The sequence below is a fragment of the Amblyomma americanum genome, chromosome 1 (assembly GCF_052857255.1).
Source record: "Amblyomma americanum isolate KBUSLIRL-KWMA chromosome 1, ASM5285725v1, whole genome shotgun sequence".
Classification (NCBI taxonomy): domain Eukaryota; kingdom Metazoa; phylum Arthropoda; class Arachnida; order Ixodida; family Ixodidae; genus Amblyomma; species Amblyomma americanum.
Window position 1 is genome coordinate 295,104,372 of NC_135497.1, and position 21,651 is coordinate 295,126,022.

Below are 21,651 nucleotides of genomic sequence, written 5' to 3' on the forward strand. Positions count from 1 at the left end.
AGAATGGATTAGAGGATAAGCATGAAGTAATGCCGCTCTTGCTGAAATCGGTAGGAGGAAATGGACATGGGCAGAATAAGTAATGACGAGAACAGGTAGTCAGTGGTCTGTTAGGGCAACAAAGCATACAGGGTGTTTCTCCTAAGAATGTCTGCAATTTTTAAACATAGGCTTTTTGAGTTAGAAGAACGCTTTTTTCCGTATAGCAATGTCAGCGGTGTCGTGCATCAGAATACAGCTAAGACGCGCTAGCTAGCAAGCTGGTTAACTAATATTAAATGGTTAACTTTCTAACTATTGGCTGGTTATTTATTGGAGGCGTGTGGTCCACCTAAAGTAATATCCATATCAGTGCTTAGAATTTCGAAAACGCGTTTAACCTCGCTGCCGCGGCGCAGCCAAATTGGGCCATTCCTTACGCCATTCGAAAATCTCATGCCTGCGGATAGCGAACAGGACACCCATAAAATCGGTTCAGTCCGTGGCGCATGTGTCACGTGGTATTCTCTGGCCAGCCCGCTCACTCTGTCAGTCAAAACTTCCTTAGAGCAACGTGGTTTTAAAATGCCACGGAAGACCCATTGCCTAATATGTAAGCAACATGAAACTGTAGATCACATTTTTTTTACATTGCTGATAGGGGGTGTACTTTTGAAACGTTCACCGATTTTTTAATCCCGTGGAGAATTGCGCGGCACCGGCATGCGAACCCCGGCCCTTTTCTACGCGCGACGGATGCTCTACCTGAACGCCGTCGCTGCTGTTTCTGCCTGCACCGTTGCAAAAGGATAAAAAGATGCAACGTTTTCAAGGAGTCTCTCTGTGGGTATCTCATGACGATATCGTGCGTTCACAGGCGGGTAAAAATGACTTCGCGTACGACGCCTTTTGCATAAATGGTTGTTTTTCTCCTTTTGCTTCGCTGCGTACGAAATTAGCGCGTTTTTAGCACAGCTGTTATTCGTTTCACACTAACTGCAAGCTAACTTTCATGAGCAAGTGCCCTCTGCACAAGCTTCTATGACCTGTATGCCAGGTGCGAGCGGGTGTATATATAATATTTGTTACAACGGTGCGCTGAAGAAAAGAACCGAAAGAAGATAAGCACCCTGTCTTGGTAATTTGTGTGGTCGTTCCAGATTTGGGTAATTTCGCCGGTGCCGTCGAAACGCTGTTTTCTTGCCGGGGTTATCAGTGCATGAAAACGCCGCAATGCGCGCCTTTTGCCGCACCCGGTACGCGTAGCCAACAGCAAACGGCGCGATTATGTCTTTATGGGACGGCCAAGCGGCGACCGCTCGCATGCGAGGCACGGGGGGCGGCTGTTCCGGGGCTGTGTCGCGGGACCCTAGGCTGCGGGGTCACTGCACCGGGGTGCTTGAGCAATCACGGGTCTATTATGCTCGCTAGAAGTTGTGCACAAACTGGGTACAACGAACGGTGGCCCTTCTGCGTCAGAAAGAAAAAGGTCAACGACAGGTCCCGGAGGGACGATAAGAGTGTCACTGGAATAAGCTATCCTACAGTGTCACTTTGTTGCTCCCATTCTCTGTAAATTTAATCCGTTAATCTCTACAGGGTTACAACGTTCGCTGTCTCCTTACGGCAGCGAGACGAAGCGTGAATGTTCGCAATCGTATGTGTTTACGGGAAGAGTTCAGCAAATGACTAGGTGGCTGCGGTCCTGGTTTATGGTTCATCGTTTATGGGGGTTTAACGTCCCAAAGCGACTCAGGCGATGAGGGGCGCCGTACTGCAAGGCTCCGGAAATTTCGACCATCCGGGGTTCCTTGACGTGCACTGACATCGCACAGTACACGGGCGCTGCGGTCCTGGTCAAAGGTAGTTTGTGTCAATGGGGTTGTGACGGGACCTGTATGGAAAGCAGCTGCAATTAGTCCTCTCCTCTGTAAAGGACGCAAATATTTCTGCGCGTAAACATGATGTGGCGCCTTGCCGCACGTCTTCGTCAGTTGTGTGGCTATATAGGTAGCGTCGGAACAAAAGGTCGATGGCATTGCTGTCACAACCGCAAGGCCGCCTGCCAGAGAAAGCGCATATATGCAGGTACCGCCTAAGGGTGAAGTGAATTGCGTGTGCATTTTGTAAAAAAAAGCAGGAAACAAAAATTGCTTTGCGAAGAGAAGCGTCCTTCTTGGAGCGTCCGCGTGACTGCTTTCACAACCGCCTGCTCATGTCCCGAAGGGGTAAGTGCCTCTAGGTCGGCCGGTTAACTGCCCCTTTCTCGTCGTATCCGCCAGTGACGAGAGAAGCGACCAGGGATTATCTACTGGCCCTTTAGTGTTGCTGCTGAATCATCTGCTGCTGGCGGCGACTGCCAGCTGTTTTCCGCTGCACAGCCGCCTGGGATTCTTCCAGTGACGACAGACGCCCTGGTGCGGAAAGTTTTGACGAAAGGTATGCCCCGTCATCGCGGGGGGAAAGGGTTGGATCTGTGTACACAATCGTGACGTACACGATTATGTACATAGTGCCTGAAATGACTCCTTTGTGCTGTGTGTTTGTCTGACTTAAAGAGACGCGATATAATTGCTTTATTGCCTTGAAGAGCTCCCAGACAGCTACTACTGAGCTGGATGAACGGCCGTATTTCGCCTGCTTCGCTGTTTTATGCGAGATCTGTACTTGTTGGCGGGATGTTTAGAGCGAGTAATTGAATATCGAGACATATTGCCGCCTGTAACAAAGAAAAATAAGTGTGTGTTCGTGTGCGTGCGTGCGTGTGTGCGCGCGTGTGTGTGTGTGTGTGTGTGTGTGTGTGTGTGTGTGTGTGTGTGTGTGTGTGTGTGTGTGTGTGTGTGTGTGTGTGTGTGTGTGTGTGTGTGTGTGTGTGTGTGTGTGTGTGTGTGTGTGTGTGTGTGTGTGTGTGTGTGTGTGTGTGTGTGTGTGTGTGTGTGTGTGTGTGTGTGTGTGTGTGTGTGTGTGCGTGCGTGTGTGTGTGTGTGTGGGGGGGGGGGGTGATCCGGCAGCTTTACATGAAAGAAAGGCACTTAGTTCAGAGGGAATATCAAAGAAAGGAGGACTGGATAAGAGACGACACACTGTGAGGCATGTCAGGTACTATCGGCGTCAAGCGAACTCAAACACACTCAAAATCACAGCAATAATAAATGTAACAGAAAGAAGACAAACATGGTCCATGTGTATTATCGCTTACAGAGACGCATAGGCATGCGTATGCAACTTCCTAAGGTTATTTTTTTACCTCTAAAAATCGCCATCTTTCGCATTCGTTCACGTCATCGTCACTGTCACTGTGAACGCCCGAAAGCTTTTTCTGGGTTCAGCGTACCTAGAGTTCGATCGACTAATTTGCGGTGCTAATTTTCCTCACTGGGCGTAGTTACACAGAAAACGCTCTGTTTTCTGAATAACGTCAGTTCATTAAGGTTTGGGTAATTTAAGTTGGTGTGACCGTGGTTCGAGGCAGTTTCTTGCATAGGCTCTCCATTTTCCAGCTCTTAGCACCAACAGGCACGAAAACAAATAATAGAACGAAAAATCAATTTCTGATGCTAGCGTGCTCTTCGGTCGTCCTTCTAATATGTCAGTAAATCAACACCTTCAAATGATGGCGGACATCACTTTTTCGGAAATGATGGTTCTTCATCGCGCTGGAAACGCGAGTCGTTCATGTGGCTTGCTTTGAACCATTCCGCATGGCAGGTCAGGCTTGCTAGGTCTACGTGATGTCACAGAAGTGCAAGCAGCAGTGATTCAAGCATTCAAAATGCTCTTCCAAAGCGTTCAGTTTGTCATCACGCTCTTCACAGAAGCAAGATTATTCCGAGCATAGATTTCAACGCGGATTATCAACCATTACTCAACTAGCTGAGGTCGTACGCGATCTAGCACTTAGTATTAACAGCGGTAGCCAGACAGATGTTTTAGTGCTCCATTTTTCCTCCGCATTCGGCTATGTATCACACGATAGATTACTAGGAGAACTACAAACCGTTAACGGGGACGGGGAGTTACTTTCTTGGTTACAGTTTTTTTGTCACATCGTTCTCAGTTTGTGGTTTTTGAGTATGTCCCATCCAGAACAGTTCCCGTTGCTTCGGGAGTCCCTCAGAGATCATTCCTTGGTCCGCTGTTATTTCTGCTCTTTATTAACGACATAACTAATAGAATTAATTGTAGCATTAAACTACTGGCAGATGACAGCATTCTTTACAAAACAATTAATAGCCTCGAAGACCATCTCTTGTTAAACAGCTCACTAAAAGGAAATAATAACGGAATGGTTCACTACATGGCAAATGATAACATACAGGCAAAAATTCGTTTGCATGACCGTAACAAGAAAAAAAAAACGTCATGTTTTTCTTACTGTATAAACGGCGTACCATTAGCAAACGTTGAACACCATAAATATCTCGGTATAACGCTGTCTTCTGAACTGAGGTGGGATTCTCACATTGCTGATATCACAACTGCTGCTTTACGGAAACTTTTCTTTATCAGGAAGCGCTTACGATCCACACCAGCGTCTATTAAACATTTGGCCTACATAACCTTCGTAAGGAAAGTTTTAAAAGACGCGAACGATGTTTGGTTCCCCTAATCAATAGCTAACAACAGAACGTTAGACGCTATTCAACGCAAAGCGTTACCAATAATAGCAAATACAAGCGCACCGATTCCCCGACTTTTCTTGCAGCTTCATCCGGCCTTGCCACGTTACACGAGCAAAACAAGCGCGCCTAAAGTTTTTGTACCAATTATTGCACCACCACTACAAAATATATCTACAAAAATACGTAACCTACTCGCATCACGACCACCGCCGCACAAACACCGAGTATATGTGTCATAATAACTCTTTCAAGTATTCTTCCTTTCCTCTCTCCATTAGTGAATGGAATCGATTGGATCATAACATTACTAGCATTCAGTACCTATCTTCTTTCGCGTCACAATTGTAGTTATTAATGGGCGCATATTCTGATTGAAGCATTGCTAGCTCTAGGTTTTCACAACTTTGTCATGTATGCGATGTTGAGAGCATTTGTGAAGTTGTTACTGCCATTGTCGATGACGTGTTAGATATTTGTTTTTGACATGACCAATTTGTCTCTTTTTGCCTACCTGCACTTTTGGATCAAGTGTGTTGCCTTTGAAGAAAATGTATGTTTTTTTAGAAATAAATATAATAAAACAGCGTGTGGAGCAAGGACACAGGAAGAAAGCGAAGCACACGACCGCCGGGTTCGCACCTTCGCCATTGCCACGGAATTCGGGTGCTCGAGCGGCTGAGGTCAGAATGGCAGCGACAACGGCGTCTTTGCAAGGGCGCCCTATTCCTAAGGGCGTGTTTAAGCAAAACGTCTAACGGCGCTAGAAATAAAGAATGTCTTCGAGTTCTCGACACCGTGCACGGCGGAATTAATCTCGCAGCGATGACTGCTCACGCTGAGGACGTGGCCGCTGAAAATGACAATGAGACCCTAGAGCCCGGTGCACGCGGTGGGGACGTCCCGTCCACGTGAAAGGTCGTCTCAGCATAGGACCAAAATTTTAACCCAAAAAGGCCGCACCAGAACTTCTCGGCTATAGTGAGATTGGTTGCACATTGAGTAGCTGACTCCGATAAGGTCAGATGTATATCCGAAGGCGTCGATTTGCTGCTTAATCGCCTGCCGTCATTCAAGAAGTTTCCGATGCGCCAAACCGTCAACTTTCTTCGAACCAACAAGCTATTTCTGATTACTTTCAACAAAGAAGGCGGCTCCTCAGTGCTCACGATAGGCAGCGTTCGTGTGCGTCTCTCTGTCCTTGTTCCACGCGCTGTTTCCTTTGGTATGCAGTAACAACTACCCCGACACCTTGCTCTTGTCAAGACTATATTCCACCGAAAGGCTAATTGCGGTAGAACAATGCGGATGTGTTTGTTGAACGCGGGTCGCGGAAGGAAGCTATACTCTCTTGCATTGCCTGCGCAGTGGGGGCTGGGCAGCATTTTCTTTTAGTTCGCCCAGGCTTTCGTGACAAGCGTGAGACAGTTGCGCAATTTCAGGATGCGTATTGCGTCAGCGGGCATTACTCGCATTTGTGAAATTGATCGTTCATAAACTGCGCAATGCGCTTCGGCGAATACTCGAAGTACTCGGTGAGTAGTCGGAGGACACTGGCTTTCTGGGGCAGTGGAATGGGAAACTTTCCTTCTTTGCTAGAAAACACAGGCGGACCAGTTGCCAACATACTGAATGTCAGACTAATCCCGTCTGCACATTAACACCACTAGGAGCACAACATAGAAAAGCAACAGTAAAGAAAGCGGTTGTTTTCAAAGAACGTAACCTAACCTAACCTATGACTTCGTGGTTATTCAAAAGAGAACAGGAGGAGAAAAAAAAACGAATAGAGACCAATTATTCGCGAACTCCGGCCGCCACGGTAGGCTGTGCAGCTACTCTAAACCAAGCCGCTGAGTCAACCCAGTACCACATATGTGATTAATCCCGACCGCAACGCGGCTCCATTTTGCACGGAGGCAAATTGAGGTCGTGTGCCAATATTTAGGTGCACGTTGAAGTGTCATGTATGATCGAAATCAGTCCAGGGCCTGCACTACAGTGTGCATTGTATCCGTCCCTGGCTTTGCCACGCAAAAACCTATTATTGATTTCAAAATGGACACTTTCGATGCGCGATTCAAGAAAGTAATTATTCGCATCATGGTACAAAGCGAGATATCTGCACTTATTGAATAAGTGAGAAAAATAATGAAATTAACAAACATGCCTGAATGTTCTTTGCGTCCTGAGCAACAAGAGACGAAACCGTATCCAAAAATGTGTTGAGTGCTTGCGTAAAGATGCGCGTGCTTGTCGACAATGCACCAACATAGTGTGAGGAAAAGCGAGGTCTAATTTCACGTTAAAGGACCATCGTAAGGCAAAACAAAAGAGGTTGGGGGAGAGGGGAGTTATCTTTTTAAACTTCCCATTTCAACGTGCTATATTATTGTAGGTTTCCTGCCCTGAACACAGTCTTCTCACAACTTGACGATGGGACTCTGTTTTCCGGCCTCCGTTGGGCGAACTTTGACGGCTAAGTTCGTGCGGCAAAAGTTGGCAGTGGCTTAGCTCCGCTATGCCAGGATATACGTAGCGGGAGGTACGCTTCCCTGCCTGAGCTTGTTGTGCCACTCTATGTTTAGCAATGAGAGACGTTAGGTATACACATCTTTTATTCATTTTGCTTGACAAAGACGAAGACTGCCCGATGATCTGTGAAGTTACATGCAGCGGTCTCAATTTTGTCTACACAGTATTTCGATTTGGTAGAGTCTCTTTGGTATACAAGGTCTATAGTAGTTCCCCATTGTGTAGTCTGGACGCGTGGGTCCGAAGCTAAATTAAAGTGAAACTTTTCTTTCATACCCTGAGTAAGTGAGTCTTGTTCCGTGTTGAAATCACCCAAAGTGGCACACAACTGTGAAACCGTGCCGTAGGCTGGTATAGACGTGGCAACCACATCAATCGTCTGTTTGACAGATGTTCCCGGTGTCACGTAGACTCCTTGGATGATAATGCCGCTGTTAGATCCGGGCACTCTTGCAACATTTTCCTGTGTGTCCGGAAGGGCGGCCTCATCGTGGACTTGCTGTAGCCTCCCCTCGTCTGTACAAATGCCAGAGTGCTTGTATAGAGGCGATCCTCTGAGCACTTCCACCCACAGAGCAAGCATTTCTCGCGACACGACGTTTGACAAGTATATTGTCTTGGCGAACATGCGCCTTTTAATGTTAACCACAATTGACTTGTCTTCTTCGATACTTCGTGGAAACTGCCTCAACATTTTGTCTGTCAACCGGAACATTGACCACAGGTCCCTTTAGCCCAAACTGGCCGTTACGCCATCTCATTACACGCCGGATTTGAACGAATGGAATGCGAGGAGAATTAAATGTTCGGCCACATCTTTAAAAACTGGCAAAGCAGGCGGTAAGGGTGGATACCGATACCCATGGCTTACACTGTAGAGTGTAATTTTCTGCTTGACCAGAAAGCCCTTACACGTTCCACAAACACTCGCCACTGTCTCATGAAACAGTTCTGGAAATGCCAAACGCAAAGTGTCATACATTGCATTACTCACTGGTGTCAAGTCCGTTTGGTGCCACAGTCTGTCGCATACACTACATATGTGTTCAAACGAATTGTTCACAAAGTCTGCTTCGAATGTCCGGGTCGCAGGTGCACTTTCGGAAAGTCGAATGGTGTCATCAGTCACACGACGGGCCTTCACATCCTCTTCGGTTGGTTCCGTTGACTGACGCCTTCCATAGGCTCCATTTCGGCGGCTATGCCGCGTCTATTACACTCGGAAGTCTGGCGTCTCCGTTTGGCAATGCGTTCCTTTCTTTGTTCGGGCGTCTCCGCTGCTCTCTTCGTCTTCTGACGCTCATTCTCTCTTTTCTGTGTAGCCAACTGCCAGGATACAACCTCAGGATCGGAAGAGGTAATGTTCTCTTCTCCATACCGCCGTTCAGCATGCAGCGGCTGGACTGTCCTCCTGTGCATTGATATCAAGCGTTGCGATACAGCTACTGCTGCTGTTGCTGACAGGAAGAGAAGGAAAGTGCACGGGCCTCCTGCCTACTGGCTCAAGTCGAGCCACGCTCGCTGCCGCGTGCTGAAAGTAGGAGAGTTAAAGGACAGGAGAGCAAAGATAGAAAGAAAAGGCGAGCGCTAATATGCACCGGGGCGATCACGAAAGCAGTGCAATACCGGGCCGACCCGTGCCAGAGTGCTTCCAGCCAAGCACTCTGCCAATAAAATACAGCCGCCGTTTACATCTCCGCCTTTTATACGCGATGCTGCTCATTCGACGACGCGCAGTTCGGATGATAGAGCGGCGTGCGGCGAGGCGGTGGCTACGAACGCAGCGCAGCTGTGGGGTCTCTATGGTTACGATAATATCGGCGAATGCGCACAACTGCTCATCCGCGTGACGTCACATCCTGCTTCGACGGTGGAGCGGGCGTGCGGCCGCGGCGACGAAGCGCGCGGCGCACCCACTGCTCCTCTCCAGTTGCCATGGTAACGGCGCATGCGCACAACTGGCCTCTCCCATGTACCGCGAAATGCTCGACTCGTAGTCTAGTGTAGCTCCCGCTACAAAATTGATTTTAAGGAAAATAAATGACGCCTATCCCACGATTCTCGCTGGACACCCGTACCGCGCCGTAAGGGAAGGAAAATCTCTTCCCTTACGGTGCCGTTCAGGTGTCCACCGAAATACGCCATTTTTAGCTCACGGCCAACGCAGCGGACGCCGACGACACCGGCTTTTCTGTGACACGAGCTCCTTAACGCTGTCGCGTCAAAACTGAGCCGGCGTTAGCTACCGAAAGGAGATACACAAGAGCAAATTCACGACAGGATATTTATTGCGTCTTGATAACACCCTCAAAACATTTCACGGAAATTGTTGCCGCACAAATGCGAAAGCGGTAACAAACAGAAGGCGAATACAGAAGGATAGGAAAAAAATGCACACAAGAAAAATAGTCGCACTAGACTGTAAAGCGCACCGGTTGAGGAATGGGGGTGATGGTTTTCAACACGACACTCATTCGTTCAACAGCGTTGCAGCCTGCTTCTCAGCGCTTGCCATCTACATGCCGCTTTCAAGTACCCACCGGGTATAAAGGACCCGCCTTTCGACGCAATCATCTGTGGGTAATACAGTGAGCATATCTTTGGGAATGCGGATGGTCCTGTGATTGGCACTAGCCCCAAGTCCTGTCACTGCTCCATGACTGCACACCAATTTCATCTGGTAAAAGCCGGCACACATGCGTCACCGAATTGCTGAGGTGCTGTGTCGCGAAGAGAAGTGCTCGAACACAGCGATCACGCTACCATCGTCTCCAGAAGCTGTGGATGCCATAGACTCGGTCTATCTTTCCCACAAATTGCATTCTGCGGCAAGAGCATCTATGGGTGTTACAGCCGTGGTCTGCTGCCGCCAGAAACTCAGTTCCACGGCGGGAGCATCTGTGGACGACAGACTCGGTTTCGCGTTCCCAGAAGCTTAATTCCGTAGTGGGAGCAGCATCAGCAGAACTGCGTGGCTCTCCAGTTGTCTCTGCGAAACGGTCGGATGCTTGTGTGGTTTGTCGTTCGTCACCTCCCAGCATGCTGCTCACACTGTCTTCAGCAGGAAATGAAGATTGTAGCCAATTACTAACTATGGCTTTAACATTTTTTGCTGGTGTAATGATTGTGGCCAGTGGGTCTAGAAAAGAGGCCTCTCGTCCCGCATTACTGGTCCGTTCAGCGTCTGTATCAGCAATGGTAGCGATGGCCTTGCCTTCCGTTCCGTTTGGCTTCTCATCATCGACAGAGAAGCTAGCGACCATTACTTTGTGTTCACTGTCTCCAGAAGCATGATGCACCTCTGCACAAGCGTCACGGTCGTAGGAGTAGTGCTGGACAAGAGCGCCACTGCGGCATTCTCCGAAATCGTACGGGGCAAGGTCATTTACAGGGTTCACAACCACCACGGAAGACGGCATCTGGCTGCCTTATTGGAAGAGTGCTTTCTTCCTTAGTAAGACGAGATGTGGTACCCCCATGGAACAAACGGTCGCTATCAGGGGTGGCAACCAGTGTACCAAGAGCACCGGAACCTAGTGAGCACTATTGAAGTCGATTCTCGCTGGAGAGGCTGGCGTCTTCCAAGATTTGCGTTCCGCCGAAGGTCCGCTCAGGTTCACCCTCAACTTCTGCCTGTGCTATCCCACGATCTGAAGCCATGCGTTGACGTCTTCGCGTGGCCACCAAGGGTAAATGCCGTGAAGGCTTATATGAAAGGACGACCTGTTCTTCCCTCTTCTTTTGGAACCGGACATGCTTGATTTGTTCCCTATCTGAGACTTGATTTAAACTAGCGTCACAGAACAAGTCCCTCTTCACCACTCGTGCTGAGAGCTCGGCCCTGACAGGAGCAAGCGTATGGTGGCATTGGTCTCGCATTCTTAACTGAGCGGATGCACAATGTTCTGTAGTCTCTGAATTTTCAGGCTCTTGCCAGTGCGCCCAGCTCCTGGAACCAGCATGAACCTGAGTTGCAGTTCTCTATCTGACTTGTCTGACGGCGCCGCAAGGAGCTGACGTATCCACGACTCGCCTGTCCCGCTTTGGAAAATCCATAGATGTGTGCAGCCTCTATCCGGATTCATTGTGCGGTCGGACCCTAGATTCAATGAGCCATCAAGACCCGGAGTCACTGCGCCGTCTGGTAGACGTCTCAGTGCATCGTATGGTCCCAGATCGACTGCGTCGTCTTGTCCCGCACTGACAACCCCGCTGAGGGCTGGCTTCCATTTCTGTTCGGTGTGGCCGGTGCTGCAAATAGCGAGGCTCATAGTAAGCAGCATCGAGCCACAACGAGTTGTGCGTTCGGTGTTTTTTGCGTCTCTCGCTTTCGTCTCTCTCCTTTTCCGATGATACCGCCCTTTTGACGTGCCGTGCAGTGACGCAGCCTTCGCGTCGCCGGTACCATCGGCGGCGTTGCCGCTCGTGGCAACTCTCCGAGGAACTGTACGGACCACGCTCAGACTCGTACACGTGCGGCCAAGTGGTGGAGCGCTCGCTGCGTTCGTTCAAACACCAGGGACGCCAAAACTGTGAATTCGTCGAGGAATCATTCGAGTCTTGCAGAGGCACGCGTCGGTTGTACGGCGCACCGCCAGAGTACGGCATCCATCCCGTCTGACTGTACGGCGAATGACCAGCTAAGTCCATCCTGTAGTTACCTCCCTGCTCGTAAATGAATGGGTGCTCTGGTTGCACGCACGTTCTACCCATTAAAGCAGATCTCCACTGTGGGCCCCTGCCAGTTTCGGATGGTTGCATTGATTTTAGGTTCGGCGACCAGGCTGGAGCGAGGGACGGATGTCAGTCACCTTGGAACGGACGAGCCCAATCCATATCAGGTGTCGGTGACGGACCGGAGTTCACATCGACGCTATATCCATGGTCTGCCTCGAAGAGGTCACTGCCGTCGAAGGAGTCGTCGCTCCAGCCGCTTTAGTCTCTGGTGGACCTGTATAGAAGCGCTGAAACTCATCTGAGGACGAGGTCATGCTGTCGCCTTGAAACTGCTCGCACTCTTTGACGGGTGGCGGCCGCCTGCGCTTGAATCCACTGTCCATGGAAATGGAACTCGGCCGAGGCTTGTGGCGTTCCATCGGTTACGTAGAAGCTTCAAGTACTACGAACCCGCGTTGTACGCATGTGCCGCGTGCTCTGTGTTCCCACAGGAAGACCACACTTGGGACAACTGCTTACAGTGGGTGTTACAAACGTGGAGGAGGAATGAAACGAGGTTGGAGGTGGCACTAGCGTATGTCCTGTGTGTTTCTGCTCTATGTCCTTTGTGTGTATTTTAACGCTAGTAATATGTCGCAGTGTGTGGAGCGCAGCGCTAGAGCGCGCACACAGGCGTTCCCGAGAATCAGCTCCTGTTCACCTCCGGTGGGCTCCACTACGGCACCACTACGGCACCGGTCGCGGTGGTTCAGCTCGGATCGAGACTCTAGCGGGTCCTTGAGCAGATCTCGGAGCCGGAACCGAGGCCCACGGAACCAGTCCGAGAGCCGATCCCGGAGCAGGTCCCGGAGCAGCCCCTTCCAGCCGCTGGCCCCGGTCATCAAGTGTAGCCAGCAGCAGCAGCAGAAAGAGAAGGGACAACCCCGGCAGGGCGGAGGCACCAAGGTGAGCTGGAACGCAGGCCCTCCCATATCACTTTTTCCGCACTCGGGAGACAAAAACAATGAACATAAGAGCAGCCCTAGCAAGAGGGAGAAAAAGTTAGAAGTCAACCAGCTTAAACAGCGACTAAGTGGCTGTTACAAGCTAATAGAAGAACAGAACAGGAAACTCGACAAGTTTGCGAGTCAAGTTAGGGACCAGAGGGCACGCACTCCCTCTCCCTAGCCGCAACCACAAATCGAAACAGCTAAGGCAGGGGACCTAGCAGGGATAACCAAAATTCTAGAAAACATGCAACAAAAATTCCCAGCGATGGAACAGCGCATGCGAATGATGGATGCGGAAATCCGCAGCCAGCGCAAACAAAGAATGACGGAAGGCGTAAAGGACCAATTTAATGCCCGACGCCCACTGCAGGATTCGGAGCTAGAAAATTAATCATGGCTAGTACAATTAAAGGCAGTCAAAACACCGAAAACCTCGAAATATGGCAGTGGAACTGCAGAGGATATAAGAAAAGGAGAGAAGTATTACAGCAATTCATAAACGAACAACTAACCCCACCCGATGTAATAGCGTAACAAGAAACGAATATGACGCCAACGCTGCAAGGATACACGACATACGTGTACCCGGAAAGCGCCAAAACCGCAACGCTCATAAGTAAGAACTTAGTCGCAATCATGCACAACAGCATAGCCGACACGGAAATAGGACATGTAATTACAGAGATAGTTCCAGAAAAGAAAAAGCAGGGCAGCAGCACCTTCGTAGTCAACATCTACAGCTCCCCTAAACAACAGAAGGACACGAAATTCTATGAACTCTTCCACGGCATAAGCACCTTAGCCAAAGGAAACAAATTGGTAATAGTGGGAGATTCAACGCCTGAGACACAAGCTGGGGTTATGGCAGAGCAGACAAAAAAGGCAAGAATATAAAAGAAGCGGCGGAAGCCACGGGGTGTCAATTGATAACGGACCGATGTGCATGTATACTGCCGCCCTAAACTTAAGAACATTAAGTTCTCGGACATCTTTTCAAAAGCACTAAAGATAGCAGGTCGCGACCCGCTTCTGACTGTGGGTGATTTCAACGCCCCCAGTCGGTTGTGGGGATATCGCAAGGAAGAGTCACGTGGCAGAAAGCTTGCGGAACTAATCTCCACGCTGGGCATTACTCTCCATACTGACCCTGTCTATCCAACACGTGTGGGTAACTCCGTAACTCGAGACACCTGTCCCGATCTCACCCGCAACATAAGACACGCAGACTGGGTCAGCACCAAGGACATCCTTGGCAGTTACCACTGCATTATCAACACTATCATTTACACTCGCCCCTTACACCGCTCCATAGCGCAGGCCCACCTGCCAGACTGGACGGCTTTCCGGCAATCCCTGCCCCGTCCAGTCTGCTCCAAAACGACTATTCTTCCTGGGCCCACACCCTCCTCCGAATGCTACACAAACACGAGAAGCAAATACAACTCACTGATAAGGTGACCGATGAGGACAACCATCTCCTTCATCTTTGGGAGCACGGCGCAGCCTCACTAAGAGGTGGCGACGCCAGAAACATAACAGGAAACTCCGCTTGCGGATTCACGACCTCACCCAGAAGGCGGCTGAGTATGCTGCCCAGCTCGCCGATTCCAACTGGGTGGATCGCTGTAACTCTGTTGCTAGACAAATGTCTAGTCGCAACACTTGAAAGCTTTTCCGCAGCCTCATAGATCCAACTCGGACCCGCGCAGAAACAGAGAAAGATCTGCAACGAGCGATTCATAATTTCAAAGGTAATACGGACCAACTTGCACAGACTTTACGGGATCAGTATCTGTGTCAAGTCCAAGACCCATGTGGACAGGAATATCTCTGTGCAGGTAGAGATAATCCGGATCTGGATCGTCCGTTCCAGCTCCACGGTCTGCGAGCGCCTCTTACTAAAATGAGACGGGTTATCACGCCGGGCAGGGACAAGGTTACGGTCAAGCTTTTGGAAACCTTCCTGAGCCGGTGTATGAGGCCCTGCTAGAATACATCAACGCAATCTGGAAAAACGATACACCCTTCCCCCTAGAATGAAAAACGGCTCTTGTCACCTTCATCCCAAAAGGCAGGCAAGCCCATCAACACCGATCATCTCCGACCTATCTCTTTAACGTCTTGTGTGGGCAAGCTTATGGAAGCCATGGTTCGAGATCGCCTCTCTCAATATCTGGAGGCCCGTAACACTTTCGCAGACACGATGTTTGGATTGCGGCCTCACAAGTCGGCACAAGACATTTTGCTTCAACTCATCCACGAGGTACTCACGCCTGTCGAGCACCCTCATAATCACAAGGTGATTTTCGCCTTGGATTTGAAGGGCGCCTTCGACAACGTGAAACACAGCGTCATTCTCTCTCACCTCATCGAGACACACTGTGGACACAAACTTTTAATTACGTTAAACATTGCCTAACGGACCGCGAAGCCATTATCCGCATTCAGGACAAGGAGCACGGTCCTTACACTGTGGGTACACGGGGCACACCACAAGGCGCAGTGCTGTCCCCACTACTCTAATCTCGCAAGGCTCCATCTCCCTGCCCAACTGGCTGAGGTTGAAGGTGTACAGCGTGCGCTGTATGCCGACGACATCACTATTTGAGCAACAGAGGGCAACATTGGTCAACTGGAGGACCGCCTGCAAACAGCGGAGGGCGTAGTGGAACGCTATGCTACGTACTGTGGTCTCCAGTGCTGTCCTCAAAAATCAGAATTCGTATATCTCCGCCCTTCGCAGAGATGGAAGACCCCAATACTTCTCTCTCTGGCTAGCGGACCCATACACGAAGCCATTAAGATTAGAGTCCTCGGACTATTTATTCACCAGAACCGTCGCGCTGACACAACCGTAGCCAAGCTTCGCAAGGTTGGTGACCAAGTGGGCCGCATGGTCCGCCGCGTCTCCAACAAGCGTGGGGGCCTCAGAAGGAGGGATGCGATGCGACTCGCCAATGCTTTTGTGACAAGTCGAATTCTATATTCGACTCCATACCTGCACTTGCGCAAGCATGACGAAGACATCTTGGAGGTTACTCTCCGCAAGATGATCAAAAGGGCGCTCGACCTCCCGATCTCTACCTCAAATGCGAGGCTCCTTGCACGGGGGGTGGTGAACACCTATCGGTAGCTGCGCGAGGCGCACCTCACTAATCAATACACGCGTCTTGCCTAGACCGTGTCCGGTCGTCGCCTCCTGGGCCGGCTACATATACAACATGACCATCACATTGAGGAAAGGGTACGAGTGCCAGAACTATGGAGAGGCGCCCTCTGTGTTCGACCCCTTCCTACCAAAATGGACAGAGAAAACCAAAATGGACGGCGTCAGGCGCGGGCGAATGCCCTGCACCGCCATTTATGACTCCAAACATAGCGTTTTCTATGTGGACGTTGCGGGCCCACATCATTCCAGGGGAGGATGGTACACGGCCGCAGTCGTTCACGCAGGAAGACAGGTGAATGGCCTCACTTTTAAGGCACTTAGCACAACCCACGCGGAGGAGGTAGCAATCGCCCTAGCCGTCTTCCACGCTCAATCTAAATTCTTCATATCCGACTCGCGAGGGGCTTGCCGGAATTATTAACGGGGCTGGATAACGCCAACAGCGCAACGAATACTTCGGAGAGTAGCTCGGGATCAGGACCCCACGACCCGATTTCTCATTTGGACTGCAGGCCACCAGGGCCTACCCGGGAATGAGGCCGCCAATTCGGCCGCCCGCGCACTCACTAACCGGGCCCCCGACGTAGACCCTACCGATCTGGGCCAGGACTCCTATCCTCTGTTAACTTTCAAAGATATCTCCGCTTATTACCGGGACTCGCACCGTCAGTACCCGGCTCCTCTCAAGGGACTAGAGAAATCGGACGAGAGAATACTGCTTAGACTTTTTACTAACACTTTACTGTGCCCGGCAGTGGTCAAACATTTCGACACTTCTTTCTCTGGCCTCTGCTCTTTCTGTGGGGAGGTGGCTGACACGTTCCACATGGTCTGGGCATATCATCACAATCCTTCTCTTCCGCCCCTAACCCCTTCCCCTACCCGAGAGGACTTGGAGGCGGCCCTGCTCAGCTGCCTGGGCCTACCGGCCCAACAAGCCCTATTTCAGCGAGCTCGAGTGGCAGCCCAGACCAATGGGGTCCCTGAATAAGGGACTCCACCTATTACTGTAAGGGGAGCGGCCCACTAGGAATTGCTCCGCACGCAACCTCTCTGCAATTTTCAAATGAATGCTTTCACCACCACCACCAGGCGGATAGCAGAGCTCGAGAGCTTACAAACCGAGCCTCCAACCAAACCAGCCTCCAGCAGCCTGATGCGGAACCAGTGACCTTAGGATACTCAGAGAGAGAGAGAAAGACGGAAAGGCAGGGAGGTTAACTAGGCAGCGCCTGGTATGCTACCCTACACATGGGAAGGGGAACGGAGGGAGAGATAGAAAAGGGAGATAACAAAGGGATATGATCACTTTTCCACGTGTCCGTTGGCCGGGATACTCAGTAATTCTGAATTACTGTAAGTGGGTCAGGATTAGATATCCCCCACCTCACAAAAATCTCCACCATCAGGAAGCGGTCTATTGGGGACAGCTCCAAACGGGAACTTTCTCGAATCTAAACATGCTAAGTAAGATCCATCCAGGGCTATATAGCAGCAAAAGCCCGTGGTGCGAGGACAAAGCCACCTTAATTCATACAACATGGTGTGAATGGAGAATTAATGCGGCTGCAATAAACAAAATCCCGAGTGCGGAGCAGGGGGAGAGGATGCTTTCCAGCGAGGATCCGGCGGTCCAGGCATGACTGGTCCGGAAAGTCTACCTGGCGCAAGACTCAGTGGGGCCCTGGCTAGGGGCTCCAACCCTGCCACAAGAGCCACAGACCACGTCAAAAGATGTAAAGAGTGGCTCGACACCGAGACCCACCCATACATTTCTATCAATAAAGCTATTACCACCACCACTATGGCACCTCTTTCTTCCTTTCTTCTTTCGCTCCCTCTTTTATCCCTCCCCTTATGGCGCGGTTCAGGTGTCCGCCGATATGTGAGACAGATACTGCGCCATTTCCTTTCCCTAAAAACCAATTTTCATTTCACCTCCAGAGGCGTGTTTCGGACCGAGCAACGAACGCACGGCGGGTAGAATAACTGAGTACCGCGGCGGCCGCGTTTTGATGGACGCGAAACGCTGAGGCGTCCGTGTGCTGTGCGATGACAAGGAACGTTAAAGATCTCCAAGTGGTCGCAATTGTTCCGAAGACCTCAACTGCGGCACATCTGTCTTCCTTCCAGACTTCCTTCCTTCCAGCACGAAGGCTCCGACGAGGAACTACTGGAGGCAGTGCGTGTAAAATGCTACGGCCAAGACAATCCCAAAGGCTACGACGGGGAGTATCTGGGGACAGACAACCCCGACATGGATAGACCGATTACAAGAGAGGAAGTTTACGCGTCAATTAGAGCGACAACCAAAAACACAGCCGCGGGCGCCGACAAGATCAGAAACTCCCTAATATGCAACCTCAGCGACGAGGCGACAGATCAGCTCACAGCATACCTCAATACATTGTGGGCAGAGGGCACGATACCGAAGGAATGGAAGCACGCTGTCGTGGTGATGATACCTAAACCCGGAAAAAAGCTTCAGATTAAAAACCTGAGGCCCATCTCCCTCACCTCGGGGCTCGGCAAACTCTACGAAAGAATAGTCACCAGAAGAATCCAACAACACCTGGAGGACAAGGAGCTATACCCGCACAGTATGTTTGGCTTTCGGGCGAACCTGTTCACACAGGACGTCCTCCTACAGATAAAAGAAGAAATCTTAAACACGTCACCCAGAGCAGGCGAAAACGTTATCATGGCCCTAGATATCAAAGGGGCCTCCGACAACGTTAGCCACGAAGCCATCATGGAAGGACTGAACAACGCCAACTGCGGCAAGAGAGCACGACCACGTGGGGGCCGTTCTGACCAAACGCACGGCAACGGTAGTGCCATCTAGCGGCTGCCACTGCAATTAACATAAATAGGTCAGGTTAGCCCAGAAATTTGGCGCTACACATACGCACCAACATTTCTTTTGTGGAATCATTTCTAGACAACAAAATAAATCAGTCTCGATACTTCACGGACAAATGTAGAGGGGGTCGAGCTTTTACAGCAATGCGCAATGGAGGAACCAGCGAAACAGACGCAGGACAAGAACAAGGAGGCACACACACACACACACACCTCCTTGTTCTTACTGCGTCTGTTTCGCTGGTTCCACCATTGAGCATTATGAACCAACTAGCCCAGCAATTTACTTTACAGCAATGGTTTCAGATTATGGTCCTGGATTGTTTCACATTTCAACGAAAGTAGAACATAGTAGTTTAGTGGATGTTTATATTAATTGCATTTAACAGAGCATCACCGCAGCGGTTTTTGTGTGATGTTAAAGAGCCGTTAAAAAATGGCACCCACGACATCTCATTTTTTTGCCATAACACTAGTTTGAATGCATCATAAACCACTCAGAAATGCATCATGAATTCAGTATGTATGAAAAAAGATTTATGAGAATCTGAGCAGGAAAAACACATCACGTCTTAACCCAGAAACTCGGCGGCCAATATTAATCACCAATGCATCAGAAACTCGACTTAGAAGTCATCAGAAATTCAGAAATACCTGATGAGTGTGGTGTCAGAAATCATTGAGGTTTTATCAGAAACTGAGTACAATTTTTTTAAGGTATATGGGACTTCTCTATCATATGTGCGGGCAGATTACACGTCAGATACCGAAATCAATGCAAAGAATGAATTTGTACAGGGAATTCATTTTATTGCCGATCAGGGAGACAAATATTTTGCAAACATTTTTCATTGCTTTTAGTACCTGCTTATTGCTCTTGGTGCAAAAGCAGAGTTTGCCTGCTAGTTCTTCATGTGAAGATATCACATTCCTCTGTTCTCCCTTTCCACCTCTAGTCTCAAATGTACGTTTAGCAGCCTTGCTCAGGGGTTTTTATCTGATCTCGTTTGGGCGCCGTCGATTTCCACCGAACACGGTTCGTGAGCAAGTTAGTAGAAGTGCTGGAAGAAAATTGATGAAACGGCATGCGGCACTGTCGATTACAACTGTCGTCCTTGAGGCTGCAACGAAACGAAGCTTCGCGATGGTCTCTTTATTGAAAATGCAGTTCGCAGAATCTGAGGAACGAAAAAAAGCGAGAAAATTGCAGCCAGTATAGGAACACATTATTTCGTAGAGCATCATGCTTTTGATCAGTTTGGCAGCTTGCTGAATATTTCCTCATCTTACTCCTGCACTGCGCTGCAGGAAGCTCAGTAAAACTACCAAATTGATCTCAACTATGAATTCTTACCCGATACTCCGCCGCGGTGGCTTAGTAATAAAGAAAAAAAGCCGCGGTGGCTTAGTGGTTAGGGCGCTCGACTACTGATCCGGAGTTCCCGGGTTCGAACCCGACCACGGCGGCTGCGTTTTATGGAGGCAAAACGCTAAGGCGCCCGTGTGCTGTGCGATGTCAGTGCACGTTAAAGATCCCCAGGTGGTCGAAATTATTCCGGAGCCCTCCACTACGGCCCCTCTCTCTTCATTTCTTCTCTCACTGCCTCCTTTATCCCTTCCCTTACAGCGCGGTTCAGTTGTCCAACGATATATGAGACAGATAGTGCTCCATTTCCTTTCTATTATTATTATTATTATTATTATTATTATTATTATTATTATTATTATTATTATTATTAACCGCTTCTAAAGTTGCGACGCAGCCACTGCAGTTTTACAGTGCAGCACGTGAGGGCTTCAGGCGCAGTTCTTGAAGCATACGCTCAGTGTGAAATCCCTGTGTGGAATAGCTTCCATCCAAGACTGTTTGCGAACGTCATCTTCGGGAAACGCGAAAGCAGGCGCTTTCCGGCCACCGCCATGTTTGCCGATGCAGTCATAAATGCAGCATCGACACATTTTGTACGGAGCCATGAGTGTGCTTTTAATGCCGCGCCCCAGTGTGGCGTAATAGTTGCACAACGCCTACCTCACACTTACATGTAACCATACGCCAGATAGGGCAGTTGAACATGCTCTTAGTGGATTACTCCGGAACAATTTCGACCACCTGGGGATCTTTAACGTGCACTGACATCGTTTGCTGTGCGATGTCAGTGCACGTTAAAGATCCCCAGGTGGTCGAAATTGTTCCGGAGCCCTCCGCTACGGCCCCTCTCTCTTCCTTTCTTCTCTCACTCCCTCCTTTATCCCTTCCCTTACGGCACGGTTCAGGTGTCCAACGATATATGAGACAGATACTGCTCCATTTCCTTTCCCCAAAAACGAATCATAAATTATTAATTATAAACATGCTGTTCCACGAAAAACAAAAAAAAACCTGGAGAAAGAGGCGTCAACGCAGTGCGTAGCGATTCTCAACCTAACCAGAGGGAGATAGCGATCGGCGAACTCGTCAAGCCGGTTGGTGCCAGGCGCCGCGCGGGTGTGGAGAGGAGGACAGGAACAGGCCTTGCCAAGAAGGCGTTGGATTCCTGCAGCAGCAAAAAGTCTGCTTTCATTATCAGGACATCCAATCACTGGAGAATTGTGTCGAACTCAAGGTGAATCGCATTGAAAAGTAGTGCATTCAATTTTCTTATGACATTGTTTCAGTTGATATTCAGGTAAATAAGTTGTTGAACACCACCCGTAAGAAGGCAGAAGAGAACCGATTTCGCCCATTTATCCGCCCTCACGAATACATACGTCTCGCTGCTATCGGCACCCGCTGCACAAACCCGTTACCGCGATCTGCTGGCAGCGCCGTATACAAGCTCGC